This window comes from Melanostigma gelatinosum (assembly GCF_949748355.1).
Source record: "Melanostigma gelatinosum genome assembly, chromosome: 2".
Taxonomy (NCBI): domain Eukaryota; kingdom Metazoa; phylum Chordata; class Actinopteri; order Perciformes; family Zoarcidae; genus Melanostigma; species Melanostigma gelatinosum.
In genome coordinates, this window is record NC_136635.1 from 27,945,510 (window position 1) to 27,953,381 (window position 7,872).

Here is a 7,872-nt window from a genome sequence, read left to right on the forward strand (position 1 = left end):
CAATGTTGATGTTAATTAATGAGCCAAATAAACAGTTTTCAGCTTTCTGAATATGCAGTGTTCAGATGTTTTGGGCTGTTAACTGGTTTGTTTAGCTGAAACTGACGTCGTGGTGCTGGACCCGTTAAACGGGAAGCGAAATAAGTGTCGTGGTTTGTAAGACGATTGCAGGTAAGAAATGAGAAAATACTAAATTCTGCGAATTAATTAATTCATTTCTAAGACCTTTTTTAAAATACTAGTTTTACGGACCATGAAAATGATTCAAATGATAAAGAGGATTGCTCACACAAACATGCAACTCGGGGTCGTGAAGGGCGATCTATCAAAAAACAGTTGCTATTCTAAAAGTTATTAAATTAGCAAATTTGGAGACATGGTTTTCACCGGTTAGCAATGCTGCATGTTGTTTGAGTCTTACAGTAGGAGGGTGGGTGCTGAAATAAACACAGTAAGTGAAGAAATAAACCCTTTGCTCACAATATCTTGTGTTGAATGCAGGTGTCCTGTGTTGAGGTATATTTTCATAATGGTATAGTTGCAAGTCGTCCACTGAAGCCAATTGTTTGTCAGGATTTTACATCTGAAGTTCGACACTGTAACACTCTCCGCTCACCTTTGTTCTTACTCTTGCCGTCTCAGACTTCTTCTTCCCTCCCTATCACGCTCCATCACAGACAAATCCCCAGCTCTGTTCGGATCCCAAGCACTTCGAATGGAATATAAATGACATCATTATGTAATATTCAATCTGTTGCAGCAGCAATATCCTATTCCACAGATAGCCCCCTTCACCACCCACCCCATATGCTCCGGACTCGCTGGTCTCCTGTTCTTTTTCACGGAGAATATTAAAGAGTTATTAAATTAATCTGTGCTCGCTGGCGCATGTTATTGCAGTGCAGAGTTTTGTGGGGCGAATGAAGCCGTTAGGCCGCACCTTAAGCTGATTTATTAAGGGTGCAAGGGAATCACCGAATCGACCTGATAACCTGCTTTATTTTTGCATAAGTGAACACTTTCACTCAAATCGGCTTATGTCGTCCCCCCATCCTTTTTTTTAGTTTTTAATACAGGTTTAGCTGTTTCTTGTGCTTTTCTCAGGCTGTGCCGCGCTAATGTCACGGTTTCTTTGTCAATACTATTATGAGAGCTAACAATTTACAAAGTCATGCTTGTGGAAAATAATTCATATGATGTAATATTGCTCATATGATTGACGTTTTTTTTTAAATCTTGTCTGTACTTTGGCTTTGCTCTCCGAATGAAACATTTTCATTTGTCTTGTCTGTTGGACCGGAGTGGTTGGCTTTATTCATTGTGTGCTTTATTAAAATAAGTCTGTATAGGCAGTGATGGAATACGAGGTATCTGTAGCTCTTCTCCTTCTGTCACAGTGTGTTCCCACATCAGCAGTACAGCTGGATATTTCCAGTATGAAGATAGGAAGTATACGCGAGCTATAACCAAACATAAAATAACAGCGCACGAGACAGAATGTTGTTTCGTCATTGTTAATGAACCTTACACAAGTTTTACGCAGGTGCTTTTGCGGTACCAGTCTTTCTCCTCTTCTCTCTTGCGGCTCACTGAATGAAGAGTATACAAACGCAGTGTACGGCGTTAAACAGACAGCTGCAGAATGTGGGATGGAGCTGCCCAACAAGTGCACGTGCTATGTGCACAGCCAGGCATCTGTGTGTTCTCTTGCCCTGACACAATCGGCAGATTTAACACTCGCTGATTCCACCTCAGATTGCTAACCTCATTTATCAGAGTGTATGCCAGCAGTGTAAACATTTAATCCAGCGTGAGATTTTTGGGCTCCTTTGGGTCAACAGTTTAGCTGTTGGTTTTTTTTTTTCTTTTCCCCAAGCCTCGAGACAAAGTCTGCTTTTAATTATTTCTGCAAAATTGCTTTACAGGGCCCATGCATGATTAAATATTCATTATGTTAAACTAAGCACTTTCTTTGTATATAAATCCATATTATATTTGTCTGGCAGGCTGCCTGAAGCCATGAGAAGGATTTCTGGGGCAATAAAGCCTCGGACCTCCTTAGCAGCTCCGTCCTCCTGTGTTTTAGTTTTTTTCTGATGTAAATGATGATTTGTTGATGTTGTCCTACAGGCCAGGCACACACAGGCCTTTTCAGTTGTAGGGAGGAGGGATGTTTGCCTTTTAAAGTGGGCATGGGAAAAATAAACAAGCGTGTCAGTCGGTCCGGCGGCAGGGGAGAAGCACCGATCATTCCAAAGAAACTGGACAGCGTCTGAAGAAAAGCCATTTGTGTATGTATCTGTGTCTCAAGCACAACCGTGTGTGTGTGTTCAGAACGGAGGTGTGCATTTGCGTGTGTGTACACTGTACTTGTTTGGAGAGCGTAGGGCAGGAGGTGAGGAAAGCCATTCCATTTCAAATATGACCCTGTGTGACCAGTGTCCCTGAAAATATTTTTCTCTTTCCAAGCAAAATTGACCCCTTTTGATTGTAGAGATTGCTCCAAAGACCTCGTGGAAAATAAATTCGGGAGTATTTGAAATTCCTGAGTGGATTTGCCAGGGCTGCCTATGCGTGAGCCCATGTTTATTTGTTTTTCGACTGCAGGAGGGATCAGGGTTGTGTTGACTCAGAAGGTATTTGGTTTGTCTTCTGTTACAGACATCATGAAGGGCTCTTACTGCAGATGGTCAGAAATAAGACAAACCTGAAGCAGCTGTGTACTCTTGTTTCCTCAGAAAGAAAAAATATATATACACGTCTCTCTGCCAAGTAATATGTTTCACAATTTGCTACTGTGGTGCTGTGTCTTATATGGCTTTTTTTTAATCATTATTTTCACTAAACCAGTGTCCAATAAGTGCAGCCACTTTATGAGCCGTCTTGCCTTTGGCAGTGTAACCTGTCCTGCTTGGCCCTGAGCTATGGGAGTGCAGCTAGCTGTAGCGGCTGAGGAATGCATATCATTCTTGAATGACTTGGACAAGCACTGACCGCAGAAAAATAGCCTGGTGTTGTGTAGAATAACATCTGAAGAAAAGGAAAATTGAACAGCAGAAGCTTCAGTCCTAACCTCCATGCTCCATCTAGATAAGAGTGATGTGTGCCAGGCCTTGAGAGGCAGAGAGCTGTAGGACTACCATGCAGATGGGTGGTCTAACACACACAGACCCATAGAGAGTGTGTGTGTGTGTGTGTGTGTAGTTGTAACTTAACACTCGGTCTCACACTGAACAAAAAGAAAGGCAGAGGAACTAGCATGACAGAATTAGTTCCCCTCCCAGTAAAATACACACAAACGCACACACAGTTCATATTACTGGGATAATGAGCTCTTTCACACACACACAGGCCGTGATTGACTCTTTGTAACATGAGAAACACAAAATGCACATATAAGACCTGATGTGTGAGACTCACCATATCGTTTCGTCCTTCCATTAGTTACTTTACGCCTCTCGTGCAGTGCTGAAAATGTGCAAACTGTTATTACAATACAGCCATTCTACTTAAACTGAGCCAATTCAGTTTAGTAGCTTACTGTTGAATTATTCTTTGAACTCGTACTAAATCCATAACTTTGACTGTTCAGTGGTTAGGTCAGTTAAAAAGCAGTCACCAGTCATAATGGCCGACATACGTTGTGACACCTTTTATTACATTTTTGACGGATTTGAAGTTGCGGGTGTTAATATCGTGTTAAACCGGTGTGCTTCGTGGGAATACTGCTTTGCTGAGTTTAGGGTTTGGAGTCAGTAGAAATGCATCAAAGGGTTAAGTGACGGGTTTAGGAAGTCTGTTTTTTGTCAGAGCTGGTGAATGAATCACACAGCGAGTTAATTATCTTTGCACAATCCACCTCCAGTATTATCGTTATGACATCAGGCTCTTATTAAATAGTCATTGTGCCACAGTAGTCTTTAAGTCTGCATTGATGATACTCCTCAAAGTGCAGCATCCGCTTTTGACCTATTTTTTTACTTGTATTTTTTTGGCAGGACACCTTAAACTAAATAGAAGTTAAATGACGCTTGTGTCCAACCCAGCCGGAATGTCCGTCTCACTGTGGCAGCAGAAGAGAAACACTTTTTAAGAGCGTTTGTGTTCTTGCCAAACAGGACCGCCTTCCTGCCACTTCCGTGCCAGCAGAGTGTGGTTTTCACTGAGGTAATAATGCTTGTTTCCCTTCTCAAAAGTGAGACAGAAACACAGGCTGGACGAAGTGTTGAGAGTCCTATTTTTCACATTTGGGTTGGTTGCCCCCAAGGAACAGTGTGTAGCACTTAGGGGGATCTAACGGCAGAAATGAAATAAGATGTTATGATGTAATTAGTATAATCACCTAAAAATAAGAATTTTTTTCTTTTTTTTCTCACCTTAGAATGAGCCATCATTTGTCTACCGCGGCCCAGAACGGACGAACCAAACACTCCCTCTGGAAAACCACCGTAGTTCTCCTCCACGCTGGGCACACTGGAGACGTTTCAGTTGGTTGCAATCTGCGACCTCACACTGCACCGTCTAAAAGTTGCTGTCATTACAGGTGGAAAGCTTTATTTTTGACGACTTGATAGAGCTTTAAAATGCATATTGTGTGCAAAAAATCCAACCCAGAGTAAACCATTTCTTGCTGTAGTATTGATGTTTTAGTCAAGCCGCATGTCAGGTCTGTCAATGAGCATCTTTCGGGTCTCTCCCCATCACATTTATATTGATTCTGCTGCGCTTCACTCTTGATGTCCAATAACTCCTCGGGATCTCAGTCCACCATAAAACCTTTGTTCACGGGATATGACTGGCACCTGGACTGAAGAGGGCAAATGGAGAACAAGTGAGGAACAAGGGCTTCTCCATTATGAGAATTAATCTAATCGCAGCTCTGAGCTGAAAGCAGGCTTTGTTAATGGGGCTTGTACAGTCAATTATCTTAATTGTTCCATTTATAGAACCTGCTGCATGTTTCAGGAGCAGGCGCTGGAACTTGAGGGATGAGCTCGTTCACTCTACATAATTGTGATTGTCAATTGATTCACTTATGAACGCCAGGGTGGCCGTAAGGACGACGGGGGTAATCGCAGGTCGTTCGGGGGGGGGGGTCCTGTGATGATGAGAAGCGCATGGAGGTTCAATTTGAATGGTCCTGAACCGATGATGAGATGTTTGATATTCAGTAAGGTTAAACAGCATTCTGATCAGATATTACCATGTCATGAAGCCTCAAACATTATGCCTTATTTCCGTTGCATTGTTCTGGTAACTGTCAAAAAACCCATGAGTGATACACTTAAACATTTTCATCCATCTGGCCCTCCTCCAACGTCTATTATCCCTCACAGATTGCTTGACGGATGCTGCTGCAACTGGTGTCGAACCAGAAGAATTACATCCATAAATCACGGAGTGGAAGATAGATTATTTTCACCTGCTGCTTTGATCGGAAGCGTGAACATCACTGCCCAATCTCCTGCTACACCCATACTCCCGATCGCAAAAAAAGAACCTAAGCGCAGAGGCTCGCTACGGATGATGGAGCCTTCAGATAAACCCTGAGTGGGTTGGTCTAGAGTCCCTTGTTGTGCCCACGAACACTGCACTGTGAGACACACTGTCACACTCACCCCTTTGGGACACCCAGTCCCAAGTCCGTCAACGATACCAGGGATAGAACAAAGACCCTAAGGGAGGGAATGGAATCTCTTGGGTTGCCTCTCTCTCTCATACATGCTTTCTCTTTTTCCTCTTCCTGCACATATTCAGTAGCTGCTATGTCTCTGTTTCAATTTGGAGTTGCCGGGGAGTGACTAACATGGAGGCCTTGTAGAGAAGGTCAAGCACTGGCAGCCATTAAACTCACTTGTCTGAGATATCAAGTGCACTGCTTTCTGACCATGTAGTGTTTGATGAGCTGCACCATAATGTAATCACTTGTTCTCTGCACCACGGTGGCCTTTCTGAGCAGTGCTTCACATTGTTAGAGGAGTTATTAAAAAGAAAAAAGCCTGTCACTGTTTGGCTGAAAGAGAATATATTTGTAAAAGGGATGGAGAGGATGAGTGGGTTGAAATGTAATGTCAGACAAGCTGTTGTACTAATTAGTAAAAGCTGTTGGGCTTTTTCATCATCTGTAGGTCTTGTTGGTATTTGTGAACTTGATTTAGCTTATTTGGTTATATTTTTTAGTGTATTCTTCAATCCATCTAATTGACAGTTCAATGAGCCTGTATGATTGGTTACCGTTGCTATGCTTGTCATTTTTTTATTTTCTTTCTTTGGTCATTTAAAAAAATAAATCCTTAAGATTCCTTGAGTTCAGGCAAAGGTGGACAAAATACTTCTGATTTTAGTCGGCTGAAATGTTGCTGGCTGATTTATTTCAACTTTGGATGACTAGCTAACATTAGCTCCATGCATTGGTTGTAGACATGGTCTCCAACTGTCATTTTAACGTTTCCAGCTGACTCATTTTAAGACGAGAACCTGTAAAAGGGTCTTAAATGCACTTGATATTAATGTGCATGATTTTATGCTAAAGCTGTTTGTCCAAGGCAAAAAGCCAACGTTTACATTGAGGACTAACAGAGGACTTTGATAAGTGTAACACTATCTTGGGTGACGTGGTTTTACTTCCATAAAAGAGCGGGAAAGAGCTGCTAACGTCAAACTGTGATCGCATCCAGGACGGGACACGGTGGATGTGCAAGACTTCTGACATTACATGGCATCTCACAAACTAATGTAACCTAGGCTACTACTTTAATGTGTGTCCTGGAAGCAATGTTTGGTGACTAACTATTGTAGCAGTGTTACGTCAAAGTCCTTGTATGTTCAACATACCGTGGCAATGAATGATTCTGATTAACATTTGCAGCTTACGTTTAAAGCAGATAAATACACTGTCTAATCCATTCTTTCAACTTTTACTCATGGCCCTTTGGTTTTAGAAAGGCTTAAAAAAAGACACTATTTAAATGCAGAGTTTTGCTCTCACTAGAACCCCATGCACACCACACTTTGACACGGGAAGAAATTCATAGCTCGACAGGCCTGCTGTGGCAAGTTGAGGTAATCTCAGCTAAGGAACCGATGAAACATTGAATGCTCTATTGCAGTGACAAACTATACAGAATTTACTGGAACTTTTTTACTGGAACTTTGGCTGGTACTCCGTTCAATCGACGGTAATCATCATGTTACCGTAGAGCAGAACTGAAGACATTTTTATAAATAAGCAATTGCACAGTGGCAAATTCAATTCAGTGCTTCATAATTAACCTTGGCAGGAAACTCATTTGAGTCCATTAAATCATCAAATGAGCTCAGGTAAAGCTAAACTTGATTATGCCACACAAACGTCTTTGAGGTGAGGAAATACCGTCATTTATCGGAGCCCAAGCCGCTCTCTATTTGAGCCGTTAAATTGTGGCTCACACATCGCTGCAATTACTAGTCGGAGTAATACTGACTTTATGCTTGAATTCACAATGTTAATTATCCAGCTGGGATTTTTTGAAATAAGTTATTGCTGTGCTTTATCTTGTGCTCTGGGTGAGTGGTTCTCATAAAGACTAGTGCCTTCCTATCATAGACAGCGTGTGGGGTGAACGTGCAAAATAATTGCAAGGAAGTGTGTAACGAATGATTTCCATAAAGCTCCAGCTTATAATGTGTTGCTGTTTAAAATGCAAATGTCTCCTTGTTTATTCAGGCCGCATATTCAAATTCCAACTTACAAACCTTGTACTATTTCCCAACATAGTTCCAGTTCCTCTGAGCCCTGCACGGGTGTTACAGAGGCTTTTAATGGGCTTTTAATACATTGCACATATGTCTTGAGTGATTTGCAGTGGCACAATATTTTCTGGCCAATTTCTA